Genomic DNA, 20394 nt, shown 5'->3' with positions numbered 1-20394 from the left:
GTAGGCTGTAACTAAAGATTTTGGTTGGATCTGGGGCAGTAGGATAGGAATCTGTATTTTTAAAACACTCAGGGATTCTGGTTTGAGAATAAATATTTAGGTTACAGCAATATAATAAAAATAGACACAGTGGAGGAGTCTAAACACTGCAGGCTATGGTGTGCGCAGGCTATGGTGTGTGCTTTATTTCTCCTCTTTTTTTAAAAATTTGTATTTTGAGTTATTTTTAAAATTTGAACAACAAACAAACAAAAAAACAAAATAGGAAGATATCGTTGTTTGCTTCTGATTTTCATACCTACCTAGCAATTTCAGGATAAAAGCACAGGCCTGACCATGGCAATTATCCCAGAATAGTTCCCCATGTGTAGAGTGACCATGAAAGCAAAAGCCAGTGTGGAGATGCAAATACACAGCACTGAAAATATCCTTGTTCATAATTCTACACTAAGACTGAAATTCCTGCCTCAGTTGTTGAAATTTAGGAGGTTGGAGGAAACAGCTGGGCTTTGGGTGTATCCCAGTGTATGGGTCTATATCAGTGCTTGTCAGCAGCAACCGTTCATTCAGTTTCAAGCAGTTTGCAGAAATGAAATTATGCCAGCATTGTTTTGAAATCTCTGAATCACAACAGGACTAAGACTCAGGAAGAATTATGGGCAAAGAATACTCAGACTTCCACTGGAGAAAACCCTCAGCAACGTGCACAGAGAAAAATCCCACCACACTGCAAAGAAGTTAAAGGAGCAAAATTACGGTCATCGAGTACATGCAAATACGGATAAAAGGAAGCTGGGGTGACGTCAGAAAGCGGGGAGCCTCTTACATCTCTGGCAGCTGAGTTAATTAGCTTCATTCTGTTGGAGAGCAAATTGGCCTTGGATAAAGGACGCCATCCAAGTGCAGCCCCCTTGACCTCGTAACTCCTTTCTTTGGAACTTATTCTAAAGAAAACCTCAACAAGAAAGCTATAAGAGTGAAGGTACTGTTGCGTTTTTATTTCTCATGCTAAACATTTTAAAGAATTCAGCTGACCAACACTGGGTAAATAAAATATATAAAATATTTTTCAGCCATTTACAAGGACAATCAAGAATGAGGGGCGGGGAGGGAGTGACGGGGGGGGAGAGAGAGAGAGAGAGAGAGAGAGAGAGAGAGAGAGAGAGAGAGAGAAGGCTTGGGAGAAAGCACCATCCAAGTGCAAACACTGTAGTCAGGTATGGAGGGTATGTAGCTCAGTGTAGGAACAGGTGCTTAGCATACAATAGGTTCAGTCCCTAGTATCAAGCCACCAAACTACTCCGAAGCAAACATCTTTATCATGATTTAGCTGTGTGTATGCACATGTAGGCCTGGGGTGCAGCTCATTGCTAGGCTCCCTGCTTAGCATGAACGAGACCCTGGCTTTGTGCCCCCGTTCTACAAGAGTAAAAAAAAATTAGATTCTTAGCAATATTTGTGGATTTAAAAATATTTCAAAATTGATGTTGGAGACACAGTCAGAGGTTCAGAGCACTTGATGTCGTTGCAGAGGGCCTAGGTTCAGTTCCCAGCACCCACGTGTCACTTTACAAATATCTGTAACTCTGAATTCCAGGGAGATCCAACACTGTCCTGTGGCCTATGTGGGCAGCATATACATACATTGTGTACAGACATACATGTGGGCAAAATGCATATTCACATAAGATAAAAATTTAAAAAAGAGGAAAACCTTCAAAAATACTTCAACAATAATTACTAGGAGATATTTTTAAAGGCCCACCATAAAGTCCGCTGGGTCTGTAGTCACATTGCTCAAATCTAACTTTTGCTGGCTCCCGGCCTTTTAATTCTCTTTATATATCTTCCTTGGTACAGACCTCAGGAAAGCTCTGTGACCACTCCATGCCTCAGTTTTCTCATCTGAGAAATGGATATGATAATGGTCCCAAGCTAGTGATAGTTAAATGAGATAATACATATTTGGTATATAAGAATACACTTTATTGTATACTCTGTACAACAGTACAAGTTACTCTTTATACCATCTGCGGGGGCGGGGGTGCTCTGAATTGCTGTTCCTCCCTTTCTTCTTGCTAACAGAACTCAGACTCCTGCAGACATCTAGTTGTAATGTGTTAAGCCCCAGGGAATGAACAAGGTTTCTCTGCTAATTGTGACCATCCTATTCTCATTTATTTCAAATTGCTCTGAAATGAGCCCGAGATTCTGTTCTGGTCCATGAAACTTAATGGAAAGTCAGCTGAGGTCTGCTGGGAAAGATATTTATCCTGTATACCAAGAGAGAAGTAGAGGGACTTAGGTCACCCTTGTATCTCTGTACTCAGCTCGTCTACACTGGACGTTTGTGTGTGATGGTGTGTTCTTCTAACAGCCATCTTTGAGTCACAAGGGGACGGTTGTCATCAACCATGACTATAAAGCCAGAAGGTGGGTGAGTCTGGACCTCCGATGGACATCATAGAGCCTGGGTTGGCTCGCCTCTCAAGAGAGAAATGTCCAAGTTGCTTAGGTAAATTTTAGTTGACTATTCTGTTATTGTAGCAACAATACCTTACCCCAGGAATGTTTGATTGACATGGTCTACTGTAGTACTTTAATAATTATTTTATGTGTATGGATGCTTTGCCTGCATGTATGTTTGTGCACCATGTATGTACCCGGTACCTGAAGAAGCCAGAAGAGAGCATTGCATTCCCTGGAACTTGAGTTATGGATGACTGTGGGTTGCCATGTGGGTGCTGGGAACCAAACCCAGGTCTGCCGGAAGAGCAGCCAGTGCCTTAAACTGCTGAGACATCTTTCCAAGACCTAATGGAATAGTTTTTATTAATTAAATTAATTAATGCAACATTTTAAAAACTATGCCATCAGAAAAAGTTAGTTCAGAATAGATTCATATTTCTGGAATGTCTTTTTATTTAAATATAAACTTCTTATCATATAATACTTTGAAATTTAACCTTAAATAGTAATGGGTCGTGTATTTTATACCTAGACATTCTTTGAAACTACACCGTAATAAAACTACAGTATGGAGGAGCTTGTGTGCTTTAATTATCAGCAGAAAAAATATTCTCAAAATAAATGTTGTAACAGTGTAAGGCATTTTGGTGAGAACGAATGTAAACCTTAGCTCTGTAATTGATGGCCCAGCTGCAGCTGTGGTAAGAGAATGCCTTAAATATTTTGACTATGTGTTTAAAAATAAACCTTAGTGCAGCTGATGAAGAGATTGTGTGTTTCAGTGGCTGAGTTTGCTGAAATTACATATCTAAGGTAAGTAGGAAGTGAAGTTTTTTTCTTTGCTCTGTTGTAGAAAACACTGGATTCCCAGTGGCATGTTTGAATGCTGCTGGCCACTGGCTTCTGCATCATACCGAGTGGACAGAATTGCAAAGGTCCGGTTCTTCCACAGACAGAATCCTGCCTTATTCAGGAAGCTTAAGTGACTTGATAAAAATTCCCTGTCAACTGCATTTCTAGCAGTATTTTGGTAACCAAAGTGATCTTTATATCATTTCTTGTGTGTGTGTGTGTGTATCTCCAAATTACCATGTTAACATATTAAAATTGTTACATTATTATATGTCTAGTAGAGTTAACTCTCCACACCGGATAAAAATAGTAGTCTTCCCAAAAAGCAAAACTTGTATTCAACCCCAGTGCCTCCACCAACTCTCACACACAGAGCTGAGTATCTGTGGATATCACATGGCACCCCGTCTTAAGTTTCTTACTATTCTGTCCAGAGAATCTTCTTCCTCCGCAACAAGGGTGTTGTTTAGTTTTTGTCAAGTTGACTCAAAGTAGGGTCACTTAGGATGGGAGAACATCAATTGAGGAATTACCTTCATCAGATTGGCCTGTGGGCATGACTGCGGGGGCTTTTTCTTAATTCATAATTGATATATGGGAGGGCCTGTTGTACTGTGGGAAGAGCCAGGAGCAAGTTACCAGCCCACTCTGTGTGTAAGTTTGTGTTTCTGGAAAATGGGATCCTGAGCAGCAGTGGGCACTCAGAATTTAAGCCCCAGTTGGAGGGTTGTCTGACAGGCTGAGCTGAGAAACGCAGCGTCATTTGAGGCAGGATGCAGGCATTTATGTGATTACAGGTGGATCTCTATCCTTCCTTCCACGTTCTTCAAATGCTGGCTCATATCAGGGCCCCACGTGACTGTGTTCTGCTCATCACTGGGCAGTGGAACCTTAGTTGTCGGGCTTTGAGGGAGAAACCAAGATGACGTTCCCTCCCTGACTTCTCTCTCTGCTTCATATCTATACATCTTACTTCAATCAGGTGAAATCTTGTCTTAGCTTTTATCTGCTTTGAAAAACAAACTTTTCATAGATTTTTTTTTTTTCCTGAAAGAAAGCCTCCTGTATATCCCTCCAGGATTGGCCACCCACAGTCTGCCGCACATACATGTGCCTTTGCTGGGAAGAGAATATAACAGGTCAACCTGGGTCAGATGATGACTGAGATGGTTAGCATGCCTGTTCTGCAGGAAGGGTGGGCTCTTTGCTAAAGTGTCAAGACGAAACTCGACATTGCCTGGGTTCACTGTGGTAGAAGGTGACCAGTAAGTTGTTCTTGGGATTTTGTAATGTTCCCCAGCTTTTGATTTCCTATTGTTTTGGCAATGGTTTTGATGGATGTATGAATTCCAGTGTCAGACATGCATGGTCTTGTGTTGCAGTTCTTTCCCACCCTGGTAACAATGACTAGAAAAGGTTATTATCGAATTATATCAGGGGCATGAAAAACAGGCAAGAGGGAGGTTAATAACAGTCACTGCTCCTGTATGTATCCCCCACAGTCCCTTGGCTGGTGACACCTGCTACCAAGTTAATAAGAAATAGGAAGTATTTTGCTGTAAGTGTCAATTGTATTCTGTGAGGTACACATTTTTCCTCTATAATACTGATGTGAGTTGTTCAAGAGAGTCTTGTCGATGCATTTGAAAATTACTTTATTTAAAAATTCCTCTTGTAGACACGAGCTGTCACAAGACCTGAAACTTTGCCAGCAGCTGCTCCTTCTGTCAATTACAACCAGGAATGTTACTTTTCATCTCTTCCTGCTTTGGAAGAATGGCTTAGATCTGTGAGGAATGCTAAGCCACTTTCCTGTGTTTTAGCCTAAGATGGGGGTCTTTGTATGTGTTGTTGTATGTTTGTATTCCTCGTTGACACACGGTAAGTAATCCCATGCTTGTTAGTAAAGCTGTTTGATCATCAGCCCCTTGATTTGGGGGCTGTACATCTTTCCCATCTCCTTGCTGTGGTTCGCAAATTTGTACATGCCCGAAATTCCAATGTTGAAAGTTCCTTTGCACTGTGGCGGCATGAAGTGCTGCCTCTGTGGAGGGGATCAGAGAGCTCTGTCTTCATGAATGGGATTTGGGTCCCAGTGGAAAACACTTGAGACAGCCTGGCTCCTTGGTCATGTGTGGATGCATGGAGAATGGGGAGAGGGGCCACTACCAGACACGGTATCTGTTGGCACCTTGCTCTTAAACTTCTCAGGCTCCAGAGCCGTGAGCCATGACTTTTTTTTTTTCCTTTTCTCTATAAAGTGTTTTTCTTTTTAAAAAAGGAAACAAAAAAGGGATTTTTTTTTTTAGTGTTATTTTCAATTTCCAGTTAAATCTGTGTAATGGAAGTCACACAGATTTTTCTCTTAGTAGACTTGTTTTTTGCTATTTAGAAAAGACAATTTCATCTTCCCTGAAACTGATAACAGGAAGAGCCATGACATTTTGTGTTTATAAAATTACCCACTCTGAGGTATTTTGTTACATCACCCCACACAGATAGCAACCATCCTCTTTGTAGGTTTTTGTGACCTTAACTCATGTCTTAATACATTAGTTTTGGTAAAGCCTCACTAACTTAAGCAGACTGAGTTAGTACTAAGTAAATTTAGGGTCCATGTCCACCCTGGTTAGCTTTTTTTTTTTTGTCAACTTCATACAAGTTAGAGTTACATAGCAGGAAGACCCACAGTTGAGAAGATGCCTCCATTGTATTGCTTGGACAGAATCTTGAGGGTGTTCTCTTGATTATCATTGACGTGGGATGACCCAGTCCACTGAGGGTAGTGCTCCCCCCCCTTCCCCAGCAGAGGGCAAGCCATGGGGGACAAGCTAGTAAGCAACATTCCTCCACTGCCTCTGTTCATTTCCTGACTGGTGTTTCTTCTCTAACCTCCCTCAGTGAAGGACTGTAAGCTATAGGCTGAAATAAACCCTTTCCTCCCCAAATTGCTTTGCTTTTGGTTATGATGTTTGATGAAGTTCAAGCTTGTTTTAAATTAAGATTCAAGTTTCTTTTATTTATAAAAAAATGTTGTTGTATTTATTTATTTTGGTATTAATATAAAGCTGTGTTCAAATCTGAGACACTGGATTTCCTGTCTCTTCAGTTCTCTAAAAGCCCCTCCCTCAGGCCTCATTATGTACTCTTGGCTGACCTGGAGCTTATTAAGTAGACAAGGGTGGCCTTAAAGTTACAGAAATCTGCCTGCCTCTGCCCCCTAAAGTGTTCCTCACTGGTGTTGTCTGGGATGGTGGCTTAAAATTTATTGATTATCACTGTATGTTCATGTGGAGATCAGAGGACAACTCTTTTAGGTCATTTCTCTCTTTCTACCCTTATGTGCTGAGGTGGTCAATCTTCTTTATCAATTTGACACACTTGGGGAGAGGGAAGCTCTGATGAGAGATTGCCTCTATCAGATTGACCTATGGGCATATCAATTTTCTTGACTGCTAATTAATGTAGGAAGGCTCAGACTATTGTGGGTGGTGCCACCCTATGCAGGTGGGCTGGGGCTGTATAATGAAGGTAGCTGAACATGAGCCAGGGAGCAAGCCAATAAGCAATATTTCCTCTGTGGTTTCTACTTCAAGTTCCTGCCTTGGCTTCCTGCAAAGATAGATTGCAGTCTCTTTTGGTTATGGTGTTTATCAGAGCAACAGAAACCAAACTTAGGCATTGGGGCTCTGGAGATTGAGGTCATGTTGTTGGACTTTTGTGGCAAGCATCTTTACCAACCAAGCCATCTCACCGGCCCTGGAATGGTGACTTTTTAAGAAGGATTCAGCAGTGTGAAGTAGGATCATATATGTATTCAGTGAACATATGTCTATAGAAAACACTACAGTATAGTAATTTTGTTTCTCTTTGGCTATTTGTGGCATCTTATCTCATAGTTGAACTTTCCTAGTGTAGGCTGTTAGGGTGTCATTAGGATACTTGTTCAGGGTGACTGAGGGATGCCCCCCTTTGAGTTGTTCCAGTGTGTCTGTGAGTAGAGCAGGGTGATGCCCTTTTTCCAAGCTGATGTGTTTTCTGTTTATTTGGTGAGCCTTTTGCTGTCTCTAGAAACGTTATGGTTTGTGTCTGAACTGCCTCCTACTTGTCCATGCTCTGAATGATTGTCCACCACCCAGTGGTGGTGTTTTGTAGGGGTGTGGAGCCTTTAGGGTCCGGGCCCTAGCTGGTAGATGTAGATCACTAGCCCTGGGTCTTTGAATGACAGCTCTGTTCCCCTCTTGTGTTCCTGGTCCACTGTACTGTAAGGAGTCTCTGCTACTTGTTCCTATAGCCTTGAATTCTGCCACATCCTTCCTCCATGACGGATGGATGGGGTCCAAATAAACATTTCCCCATTTAAATTGTTTCTGTCATGGACTGTGGATGTGAAAATAAGGAACATGCAAGTAAAGAACTTGTGCCTATTGATGGCTCTTACAGATGTGAGCTACAGTGGAATGTAGTGGTGGATGGACAGGTCTGATGCCTGACCTGCAGCTGAGGTCGTCTTGCACATCCTGTCCTTTAGAGAGATGTACAGAGGTCACTGTGAGACTTGTCAGTCTCTGCCTAGGTGGCAAGATTCTCATGAACACAAGGCATGTCCTCTGTCCCATTGAGCATTGATGTCCCTCTCAGCTGTACGGAAGGGGGGATACTGTTTGGGGATGGGGACAACTTAGCGAGTTGGCAGGAGAGGCCTTTCAAATGTGAGCCAGGAGACGAAGTAGTGCATTTAGCTGGATGATTACCTACTAAAAGAACTTGTCACGAAGAAGAAGAGTTCATGCTCATGGATTCTCTAACACTAATCAGCACATTTCCTGGTAACAGGCGTTTGGCATATGAATGAGAGAAATGAATAATAAAATTTAAGTAAAGCTGTTTTGACCTATCCAGTTTTTATATATAAAGTAGTTAAAAAAAAAGTGAATTAAAAAAGAAAGGTGAGGGGGCTGGAGAGATGGCTCAGAGGTTGAGAGTACTGACTACTCTTCCGAAGGTCCTGAGTTAAAATCCCAGCAACCACATGGTGGCTCACAACCATCTGTAGTGAGAACTGACGCCCTCTTCTGGCATGTCTAAAGACAGCTACAGTGTACTTACATATAATAAACAAATCTTTTAAAAAAAGATGAATCATAAAAGAAAGGTGAATCAAGACAACACGTGTAAAAGGATATAACTTGGTAGAGTCCTTGCCTGCTGTACACAAGGCCCTGGGCTCAATCCCAAGCACAACAGAAGCAAAAGATCTTTTAAATTATTGGGGAAGAGAAACACAATGGGAAAAGCATGCATGTAGGCATAATGTCATTGTGCACTGTGTAAATACTCATATGCTGATTTCTGTGCCATGATATCTGGTTGCAATCCTTATTTTGAGAATCTCCTGTCTCAGTGTTATATAAACATACTTCCCCAAATATTCCCTGATTGGTCCATAAAGAAGCTGATCACTCAGTGATTGAGCAGAGGGAAGCATAGGGCTGGACTTCCTCCCAGCCAGGGGAGTGGGAGGGAGAGGGAGGGGGTGGGGACGATTTGCCATTAGAAGAGGGTCCAGAAAACACCCTGAGAATACACCTGGAGCAGGGAGAGCCGGATCAGTCCTAAAATGCGCGGATCTCAGGGATTTTGGCTGGGAGGTAGCCAGGTTGGTTTAGAGGACTGAAGTAGATTAATTGCTCAGTTGTGCCTTAAAGCTGTTAAATAAATCTAATAGTCCTATCTCAATTATTTGGGAGCAAGCCAGGTTAAGAGAAAAACTACAAAACTTGTAACTTTGCACTAACACATATGTTTTTAGAATTATTGTAAAAGCCTTTTCCCCCCAAGTTCATTTTATTATTATTTTTTATAACCTTTATTTTTACAGTCCAGTCATTAACCCCCTTCTAGTCCATCCTCCCACAGTTCCTCCTCTCTCTTCGAGAGGATGTCCCCACCCCCTCACCTCACCTCTGCCAGGCCTCCCCACTCCCTGGAGCCTCAAGTCTTTGGAGGGTTAGGTGTGTCTTCTCTCACTGAGGCCAGACCAGGCAGTCCTCTGCTGTATATGTGTTGGGGGCCTCATATCAGCTACTGTGTGCTGCCTGGTTGGTGGCTCGGTGTCTGAGAGGTCTCAGGGGTCCGGGAGACTGCTCATCTTCCTACGGGGTCACTCTCCTCCTCAGCTTTTTCCAGCCTTTTCTTAGTTCAACGACAGGGGACTCAAGCTTCTGTCCATTGGTTGACTGTAAGTATTTGTCTCTGTTTCAATCTGCAGCTTGTTGGGCCTCTTAGAGGACAACCATGCTAGGTTCCTGTCTGTAAGCACACCATAGCATTAGTAGTAGTGTCAGGCCTTGGTGCCTCCCCATGAGTTGGATCCCAAGTTGGGCTGGTCACTGGACAGCCTTTCCTTCAGTCTCTTTCCCATTTTTGTCCCTGCAGTCTCTCCCTTTGGGCTTTGGGGATTGAACACAGGTTGTCACGGCTCAGGTTTCTTTGTCCACTGAGTCATCTCAATGACCCTGAATCAGGGCCATTGTAGGGCTTGTGTCTGAAAGTGAATCAGCTTAAACTCTGTCGGAAGAGTGTGCAGGATGTCCTAGACTGAGGGAATGGTCTGTAAATATGCTGAGGAGAGAGGGAGCTGGGGCAGTTTCAGGAGGGGAAAGGTAGGTAGTTGGTGGTTGGCTCATGGCAAGCAAAAGCAGTGGGAACGACGGGAGCTTGCTTGCTGCTCAGTCACTTGTGTAGGGAATTAAGCGTTGTCTTTGGTTTGGAACTGATTTCAGAGCAGCCAGAGTTACAACAAGCGGATTAAAAAGCGTCTGAGCTTTTGTGTTGTTGGGTGTGAAGGTCTGGCATGTGTAGTTAGCGGCAGTTTGGTCAGTGCGATCTCCTCTGTGGTGCTTTCTCGTCTCACGTGGCTGTTCATTTGGGCACGTGCATGGGTAGGTGGGCACACATGGGGTTGATGCTGAGGTGCCAAAACCCAAACCCTTCTGTGCACTGAGAATTCAAATGCTAGAAAGTGTCTGTGAGCACATGTTGTCTGAGTACAACCCTTTCTTACAGAGATGAATTTCACAGTAGCGTGAGTACAGACAATTTTGTTTGGGAACCCAAGCTATGCTGAAATGATACTTTTAAAGTTAATGAATGCCAAAGAAAGTGAGAAGAGCAGAGGCAGGGGAGTGGTTGTTTTTGTAAATGTGTTTTACTTATAGATCAACAGATTCAGAGAAAAGATGATTTAATAATCTGTTCCTTTTTTGTTTTGAACAAACATAGTGTTTTGTGCCTTTTCTCTAGGCATAGTAGCTCGCACTGAAGTATTTGAGGGTGAGGCACTGTACAAGAACAAAGCTCTATTCTCAGGGATAAAATAAGACAGTCAGCTATTGTGCAAGACCCACAATCGATAGCAAGTGACTTAAAAAGAGTTGCGTTTGGTGTAGAAGCGGGTCTCCACAGCCTCTCCTCAGCTCAGTCACAGAGCTGCTCCCTCTGCCTCCTGGCCTCAAAGAACGCTTTGTTTCCTTCAATCTTCTTGACTTGTAGTGTAACAGTGGCGTCTCGCTACTCCCTGTTTTGTCTCTAATATTTCTGAATGCAGATGTCTTTGCTGCTGTTAGTTAAGGACAGAGTAGTGGACCTTCCTCCTTCCTCTCTGCCTCCCACCAGTGTAAACTTGGGACTGTTTGTACAGTGATCCTCCCCAGGGGGACTGTATTTCTGTAAGTCACTAGAACATTTCCCTTCCACTTTTCTCTCTATTTTTTTTCCTCCTCAGAGTCTCCCCGCTCCCTAAGTAGTTTGTTGCAGGAAGAGATTAGTAGTTCAGGATTTAGGTCAAGACTGTTTTTGTGATAAATAGAGAAAGAATGTGAAACTCCTTTAGAAGGTCCATAATAAGGATACAGGCCACACTTGTGGTAGCAGGCTGCTAGGAACTACTGACGTGCAGAGACCAAAGCAGGTCTCAGCGTTATAGGACTGAATTGAAACAAGAAATCTGTCTGTCTGTCATCCATTCATCCATCTATTATGCGTTATCTTTTAATGACTTTTTAGAAATATATTATTGCCTCTTTTAAAGCTCTTGGAAGGCAGAGGTTGGGTCTTCACACAGGGCTGAGGGCATGCCCATGCAGCCCATGCAGCCCATGCAGATGCCCATGCAGCCCATGCAGCTCATGCAGATGCCTATGCAGGCCATGCAGATGCTAGGGCAGTCTCTACCATTGAACTATGGCCTCAGCTCCCAGAGATTGAACTTTAAACTGGTTTTGAGTCCCTTTAAACATAAAATAGCCAAATAGTTCAGTATACTCAAGTAAAAGTAATTTTGCTCATGTAGTGGATTATCTAGTAATATAGCTAAGGAATTCGCATGCACCCTTCTGTAGTCTTGAGGGAGGAGATGGGAAGAAAGGGGAGGGAGGGAGGAAGAGAGTGCAGGGGGAGGAGAGAGAGAACAGAGGGAGGGGGAGAGTGTAAGCAGGGGGAGGAGAGGGAGAGGGAGCAGAGAGAGGGAGCAGAGAGAGGGAGCACAACAAGGGTAGGAGAGGGAGAGCAGAGAGAAGGAGGGAGGGAGGCGGGAGGGAGGGAGAGATCATGAACTGGAAGCTGAAATCTGTAGTTCCCCACAGGAGAGCCATGGGTAAAGGGCCGTACTAGGTATTTTCTAGTGACTATATTGGTTGGAGGTACTCGGTATCTGGGAAGAAACTATGGCATACATTTCAGATTGCTTCTCAGTAGTTTACATCCTTGAGCTTCAAAGGGCAATGGTGAGGTGTGGCAGGTATCACCGCTGCTCAACACAGGAAGGAGACTAGTGGCATAAGAGTCACAGAGCTAGCAAAGGACAGAGTCAGAGTGGATGGGGCTGTGTTCTCCTGGTCAAACCTGCCTGGGTTCTACTGTGGACCCTAGCAGGGAAAGGTGAGGAGGAAACATGGGCAGCAGAGGGGCCTCTCAGCCTGGCTGCTGTGTGGGCCAGATGGGCTCCCTGCCTTCAGCAGTGGCTTCTTTCTTGGAGGGAGTGGGCTGAGCGGCAGTCTGGGAAGAGCTGACTGCATCTGCAGACAGGCCCAGCACGCGCACAGGTGATGTGTTAGCAGACTTGGAAGCTGTTGTTAATAATTATGGGCATGGATCCCTGACGTGTAGGCTTTTTCAGAGACAGTCTGAGTAGTCTTACCCATTACCCCTCATTCTACCTGGCTTCGCTGAGTAGAAACTGAAGTTATAAACTTTTCAAGGAGGCGAGGGATTGCTGTCTGGACTCTTAGAGGTTTCTATCCTGTGTAGAATGATCTTGAATGACAGGTGCCTTTGGAATTGTGCCTGCCTCCCAGTGGGTGCCATGTTTGTGGAACATGGATAGGAGACATTTATGGAGCGTTCAGGTCATATGATCTCCCCTGTGTGGCTGTCACAGGCGCAGCTTCCTAGAGCTTGTGTGTGTGAGGTTGTGTTGTCAGCTAACTCGTGCACTGTTGGTCCTGAGGAACGTGGGGCTGCCATCCATGTTGCTAGGGCCAAGGAGGGGTTTGTGGGGTAGGACAGCATTAATTGGTTGAAAACTCAGCCTTAGCAGAGTTTCTCCTTAAGAAGCACGGCCTATGACAGTGACTCGGGCCATCTGTCTAGTTTTGAGAAATCTAGATTGGCTTCCTCCCCCCTTCTTGAGTGACAGCACTAACACTCTATTTCATCAGACCCTTTTCCTCTTGGGCCCGTTTTGCAGTCTTCCTTTCAGAGGGACGGGCCAGATAAGTGAGTTCTGGACAGTATATGTCCCCTCCCAGACCCTGTGTATGTGACTACTCTCTTGTTCCTATTGAATCTCCCAGGTGTTCTTTACCATGTCTCTCTTAGTTTGGAGGATGTAGCCCAGGATCTAGCAGAGAACCTCACCCCAAGGTTCTGGGATACATTGTAGCCACTAGGAGGACAGACTGGAGACCATGAGCAGACAACAGAGGCACAGTGTATAAGTTAACTCTAATGATTACATAACTCTTCTGGAGACTGATCGCATGTGGCAAGGGCTTATAGTGTTTCTTTTCTTTTGTCACCCTGGTGTCTGCTTCATGGCCTGATTCTACAGCAGACAGTGCCTAGGACAGAGCTGTTTCCTCTCCTAGTTCCACACAGTTTTCCTCTTCAGAAACTTCTGTGAAGGATTCCTGTTTGAATCTGTCCCCAGCTGGCCTTTGGACTGGTGGGTCTATGGTCACGGTGTTAGGGATTCTGGTGGCAATGCAGGCCGAATGATTCCTGAACGTTGAGTTCATAGTTGCCTGACTCCCCACACAGTTCGGATGCTGACATCTTAAGACAGGAGTTGGGAGAACAGTCGGCTCTTTATTTAATTCTGGCAAGCCTGTGGCTTATGGCGCTCTGGGGGAAAGGCAGCCGTATCAACCATTTTCAGAACTCTTGGCAGCCAAATCTTTAAGTAAGACCTAAACACAGGCAGCGCATCATCCTGGAGGACTGGTGTTGGCCACATGTAATAATGACATGCCACTTTCCAAGCAGCGTCCTGTCTTGGCGTATGGGACATGCATTATTTTAATTCTATTCTAATCAGCGCTTGTTTCTCAGATCACTCAGGGGTGTCGTGACTCTTGCCTGATGGGTCCTTTTTATAACCGCCTCAGCATTCACTGTATCTTTCTGTGTATCTTTCATGGCCCTGGGATGAATGAGTACAAGGCAGTTTCTTTTTAGAGTCTGTAATAGCAGAGTTGAGCCTCTCAGAGTGGCCACTATTGCAAGGTGACTAGGAAGTCGGACTGCAGGGTTGAGGGTATAGAGGGTTCTCCCCGCTTGTGTAGTGTCCTGGAATCATTACCAGTAATGCATGAAACTGAGTTGCTATGCACCTATTCTGGGAGGCAGAGGCAGAAAGGTCAGCAGTTCAAGGGTCACCCTTGACTACATTGTGAAGTTCCAGGTCAGCCTGGGCTAAATGAGACCACACCACACACAAAACCCAGACAACTCAATTAAATGCTTGGAGTCTAGAGCCCTGCTACGTTGGTGCTAGCTTCATCTGGTGTTTCACCTACTGTGTGACTTTTCACCTACTGTGTGGGTAAGATATCTGACCTCACTAGACCTTTGATCCGGGGCAACTACTATACCCACCTAATGGAGGAGTTGTGTGCACTAGAGGGGTTAATTTATGTATGGACTTTAGGGATTGCCTAGTACAATGTAAGTGCCTCATAAATCTCATTTGTTAGTATTAAGGGAATCTTGCATTATGTTTTCATATGTCTTAATATTTGGCAATTAAAAGGAGAAACTTGCCACCATTTAATTCATAATATCTTTAAGCATCAGTTATTTTTTTTTTAAAAAGGTTTTTATTTTGTGTGTTTTGCCTGCATAAATGTATATCATGTGATTGAAATGCCTATGGAGGCCAGAAGAGGGTGTTATGCCACTTAGAACTGTAGTTAAGTGGTTGTGAGCCTCCTTGTGAGTGCTGGGAATAGCATTCTGGTCCTCTGCAGGAGCTGCCAGTGCTCTTAACTGCTGAGCCATCTCTTCAGTGCTCTCTTGTGCTCTTTAAGGATGTAATTAGTGAGGGATATTTTTTTTTTTGAGAGAATGTTTAATTTTATGCACAGACAGGAAAATGTATGGACAAAGTGTGAACCTGAAGACCTGGCCTTGTTTCTGAGAGGTTGTGGATTATCTAGGTTCATTTTTTTCTCACTTTCATATCCTAAGTTCCTACACCCAAGGCTGTATTATTTGTAGAGTTTTTGTTAAGAAACTCAGCTAATATTTTTGTATTTCTGAGAAGAATGTTACTTGTATTTTATGTTTTTGTGATTTGCGTGAAAAGGCATCTTAAATAAATGTTTGGTGCCTTTTAATTTTAAACTGTATTTATTTCTGTGCGGGTGTAGACTGTGTGTGTGTGCATCCATGGAGCAATGTGGAGGTCAGAGGCTCTCTCCTTCCACCTCTATGAGTTCTAAGGATCGAGCTCAAATTGTCGGTCTCCTGTGGCTAATGCCTTTACCCACTGAAACATCTGCCCATGCTCCCTGCACTTTTTTGTGTGTAGTTTTCCCACCTTATGTTTCTTTATTGAAGTGAATGTGTCATAGGGTCACAGCCACTCATAGCCACTCATAGCCACACACACACACACACACACACACACACACACACACACACACACAGCCATTTACAGCCACACACTGCCACACACACACACAGCCACGCATAGCCACACACTACCACACACTGCCACTCACTGTCACACACAGCCACTCACTGCCACACACAGCCACACACTGCCAGTCACAGAGACTTCTAGAACACAGCTAGCTGCCAGTTTCCTTTTCTTATATCTGAAAACTAAGATAGTCATAGCCAGATTCTACCAGCTACCCTGACCTGGCAATCAGATCTGGCAGCACATATGACTTATACTAAAGATTCCCGCATTTGCCTTGAGAAACCTGCTGACGATTTAACAAGGCAAGCCTGTGGCTGAGATGGGAGGTAGTTACCCTGAACTCTTGTAGTCTCTCTGATACTTACTCAACTCATCTAATGAGGCTTAAAAAAAATCTCTTGGTGAAGAAAGAGAATTTGGAAACAGCGTCTTTTACTGTTTCTGTGTCTATCAGAAGGGAGGGCTAATGGCTGAAAGAATGAGGTCCACACACCCAGTGCTTTCTCTGTGTCAACAGACAAATCTGGTTCCCAGGGTTCACCCCTGCCCTGTAGGGTAAGGGATGCAATGGTCACCGTGGTAACTGCTACTCAATCATGACCAACAGGTAGCATTTGTTAAGCACTTAGCACATGCTGGCATGGAGAGAAATGATCTCCATGATTAATGTATTCCAGCCTTGCCAGCCTACCAGAGTAATGAACCACCACGTTCCCCATGGCATGGTGAGAATGCCCAGGCTGTCTGTGTGGAGACAGGACCCCAGATCTCTCTGGCTATTGTGTGGCTTGCTCCTCACAATTTTACCCTCCTGGTTTCGGTACTGAGTGCTTTGTCTTCTGCTCATTGATTTCTTTTAATCTCTTATTCTTCACATGCGGATTTAGAAGTATGTTTTTATATAAATTACCTTTAATTTGGCCTTTATAACCCACACATGGGGTATGTATGTTTAGATAGATACTATCGCAGCCTTGTCTATGAGGAAGTGGAGACTTCTCGAAGTTCACCATAAATGGCAGGAGCGGGACTGGATTGACGTCTTTGGATTCGTGGTCTAGGTTTCTTTTAATCCTGTCATGTTTTGATGCTTCTTTCTCATAGGTCAGCCTTCCATTTTCTCTTTGTCTTTAATATATTACACTTTAGTAAAGTGAACACTTTTCTGATCATGTATAATAGTAATCTGGTCGTATTTGAGCACACTGGGTCAGGCAGGACATCTGAGGGATGTGACCTCTCAGAGGTGTCTCTCTTCAGGCTGCGCTTATCAAGAAGTGTCTGCTGCAGCAGCTGTGTAGGCTCACTGTGCAGAAGACCCTGGGCAAGGACAGCCATGCAGCAGGCCCCTCTGCAGGCCCCTGCACTGCTTCTGTGGCCCTAGGCTCAGCTCTCATCAACACAAAGCCCCAGGCCACTCACTGTCAGCAAATTATCCTCTACTTGAGAAGTTACCCTGAAGCCATTTCTTTATATGAAGGCTTTTAGTTCACTCTTGCACCAGAAATTCAATTTACCCTCAAATGAAGTTTTTTTTTTTTTATTTTTTGAAGCAGTTGTTATTATTTCTCTGAAAGAACTATCAGTGGAACAGTGGTTGGTGGAAGCAATAAAGGGAGCCATTAATATAAATTGAAAATCAGGCCACTGTTTTGGGGTGAGCATGGCAGGGGCAGTGAGCCCTGCCTCACAGGGTGAGCTAGTTATCATGTGCACAGCAAACTCCTGGGCATAAAGGCGGCTGTGAACTGATTGGTGAAGAGATTGTTTCTGATAGCTCTCAGTTGAGCAGGCCCAAACTCTGAGATTTGTCAGGAGAAATAGAAATGAAAGAGGGGGATGTAACAGAGAAGAAAGAGCCTGATGATTTGGGTCCTAATCCTGCTTGTGTGACTTTAGGAATGTCATGTGACAGCTCTGAGCCTCAGGGGCCCTTACAGCAGAATTAAGTTGTTGGACCAGGTCAGTGGCCTTCACAGTGCACCAGAATCACCTGTCGAATTTTGACAGATGATTTAATTGATGATTGGTTGGGATTTCCCCTGGCTTCAGCATTGTTAAAGCTCTCCTGGAACTCAAATGTACAGCCTGCGTTAGATCAACTCTAAAATCCCATTCAGTTCTAACAATTTTAAAAATACATATTGCTGGTCTCTCACCAAGGGCCTTGTGCGTGGCTCACTGTAGTGAAGGGCACTGATTGTGTTTGTCTTGGAAAACATAAAACTGTTATTAGAGATATTGACATTTTGTCATTGACTTGTAAGGCTGATTCTCCAGGGAAGGCCATGAAGAGCACTTCTGTTCTGAGACATCAAGGCTGGAAGGAAGCTCTGTAGAGAGTTTACCGCATCCAGGAAGGGCTTGTGTGCAGGTCTGCATTTTCACTGGGGGAACTTGTTCATAGGACTAGAAGAACAAACACGAGAATTCTAACCACATTACCCTCCACGTTCTTTTTAAAGAGAGAACGCTGGATTTTGATGAATGTAAGACCATTAGTTCTGTTTCTGGGTTAAAATTCCATTGTCAGTAATTCTTCCTTGGGAACCAGATTGGCCAAAGTAGATTTATTGTGAAATGTAGTGAAGGAGAAAAGCCTAAGCTTAATGTCCTTTTTACTTAGTTAAAAATGATCAACTATACATGAATTAGGCCAGATTATTTTTATAGTTTATACTTGAGTACCAAAAGAAAAATAAATACACATGACACAAAACCTGATACTAAAGGTTTCCACAGAAATTCTCTCTGTTCAAAATCTTCAGCCTCTCAAATCCACCATGTGACACAACTGAGCCAGAGTCCATCCAAAGCCAAGGTCACCTCTCCCCTCCCCCTCCCCTTCCCAAGGCACACTGAGAGCTTTGGCTAGCTAATCCTCTCTAGGGCCAGAGGAGCTGGGTGAGATTCAGAACTGTGCTGTATTCTACTCCTGGGTGCAGGATAAGCTTTGAATTTGCTTTGTATTTTCCAGCCACTGGTCTAAAACAGTTTTGATTCATTATGGTGGCTGTTAAGTGACTTGTGTATTGGTGAGAGGTACTTGAATCTGTGTCTAACAATCAGGTTTACAATTGCTACTAGCTCCTATACTCCTTACCTGGGGATGGAGAAGGGTGGAAGAAAATTGAAGGCGTATTTAAAACTTCTATGAGGCTTTAAGAAAAAAATTGGTGTTGGTATTTTTATATATAGAAAAGGCAAGGCAAACAAAAATGCCAAAGTTAATCATCGACACAGCCGTGTCAAAGAGGCTCTTCCAGTTACCAATTTTTAATAGAAAATTTATTTTTTAAATGAGGCTAGAACAGAAGCAGCACTGTAATAAATTCTTATAGGATAGCTCTTTTAATTCCCTAACAATGGTTATAAGGCACAAACTATTTGAAATAAATTTAGCTATCCCCGCTTGGCAGTGAGAAAAGGTGCTGTTTTATCATAAAGCACATGGAACTTCAAGTGCAGGAAGTTTCCACTACTCCTGATAAGTAATTAGGCTGCTCTGCAAATTTGGAACCAGTCTTAGAACTGCCTCCCACCTGACCCATTGGTTAAAGTTTGGAAGTGCAATATTTAGTTCTAACAATTCTTAAAAGGATGCAGCAGATTAAGATTCTGTATTCAGGGAGAAAAGACCAATTATGGCTAAGAATTTAAAACAACCAATTTCTCATTTTTCCCAAGTATCTTCATGCTGGTAAGGATGTGGGCCATGCAGAGCTGTTCTCATGAGATGGCGGTGGTGGCATTGGCAGTGTTTGTGGTGATGGTGGTGGCATTGGTAGTGTTGGTAGTGATGGTAGTGGCAGTTTTGTTGGTGGTGACGGTGATGACATTGGTGTTGACAGTGTTGGTGGTGATGTTAGTATTGGCATTGTGGTTGGCTGTGATGGTGGTATTGGGGGTGTTGCCAGTGTTTCTGACATTTGTCTCATGAAGTCTTGGACTTGGTTTGCTTTCCAGGACATGTTTATCCCCAGGGAGCATCTTAAGGGGTCAAGAGCCTTTCTGTAGATGTAACCAACATTTAGAAGCCACTGACTGGCTCATAAGCACAGGTAGAAATGTCTTTGTCTCAATGCATTCTGTTGCACACATGGAGATGCACCCATTGCTTTTGGGGGACTGCTTTTGTGTATGTGGAAATGTGTATTTATTAGTTCATCAACACTTTTATTTAAATATTTTGGCATTAACGTTTATTTGTTGCATTTTAGTCATCTCTGTCACTATAGCAGAATATTCAAGCTAATTAAGTCATGAGGAGGGAGGTTTGATTCACAGTTCTGTAAGTTCTAATACGCGATTGGCTGATCCTGTTGTTTTTGGGTTACGGAAGGTGGCACATCATAGTGGGAGCGCATGAGAAGGAGGAATGGAGTCTCACAATTCCCTCTGTGGGCACTCCTCCAAAGACCTAGTGACCTTCCTCTGGGTCATGCCCCTTAACGGGCCCACCACCTCCCAGTAGTGCCACCTGGGGCAACATTCCAGAGTAAAGGATAGCAGTGAGCACACGTAGAGATAATCATGTTTACAGAAAGTGTTTAGAAATGAATATGGGAAGTAACAAATGCTAGAAGTGAGTCAGGTGAGTGAGTTCTCAGTGAATCGCTGCTCCTGGTTCTACACGTTGTTCAGCATGGTCGGAGAGGATTTGTGTCTAGCCAGGCTGAAGCTCTGTAGACATCTCTAGGTTGTGATCTTACTCCTGGGTTCACACACCTTTCATTTGTGTGTAGGCAGAGAAGCACGAGATTGTTTATAGCATTGTAGTGAAAGCAGCCAAGCGGCCAGCAAACCTAACTGAAATGGAGTGAAACTGGCATTTAAAACTTATTTTTAGTTATGTGTATGTGTGT

The 20394-nt window shown here is 43.6% G+C and overlaps 1 protein-coding gene across 9 annotated transcripts in view; it reads left to right on the top strand.

Annotated features, from left to right (window-relative positions):
- The window catches only part of Ankrd44 (ankyrin repeat domain 44), a 283644-nt gene that overhangs the window by 50528 nt on the left and 212722 nt on the right, over positions 1-20394 (top strand). For 3 of the 9 annotated variants that reach the window (XM_030254996.1, XM_030254992.1, XM_011238538.3), the window contains exon 2: positions 635-982. The exons of the other annotated variants lie outside the window; for them this stretch is intronic. The gene's annotated coding sequence lies outside the window, so the exon portion shown is untranslated. The remainder of the gene's footprint in view (positions 1-634; positions 983-20394) is intronic. 9 annotated transcript variants of the gene reach the window in all.

Source organism: Mus musculus, chromosome 1 (genome assembly GCF_000001635.26).
Source record: "Mus musculus strain C57BL/6J chromosome 1, GRCm38.p6 C57BL/6J".
In the NCBI taxonomy this organism is placed as follows: domain Eukaryota; kingdom Metazoa; phylum Chordata; class Mammalia; order Rodentia; family Muridae; genus Mus; species Mus musculus.
The sequence above is the reverse complement of the archived record's forward strand: the minus strand, read 5'-3'. Positions and strand labels throughout refer to the sequence as shown.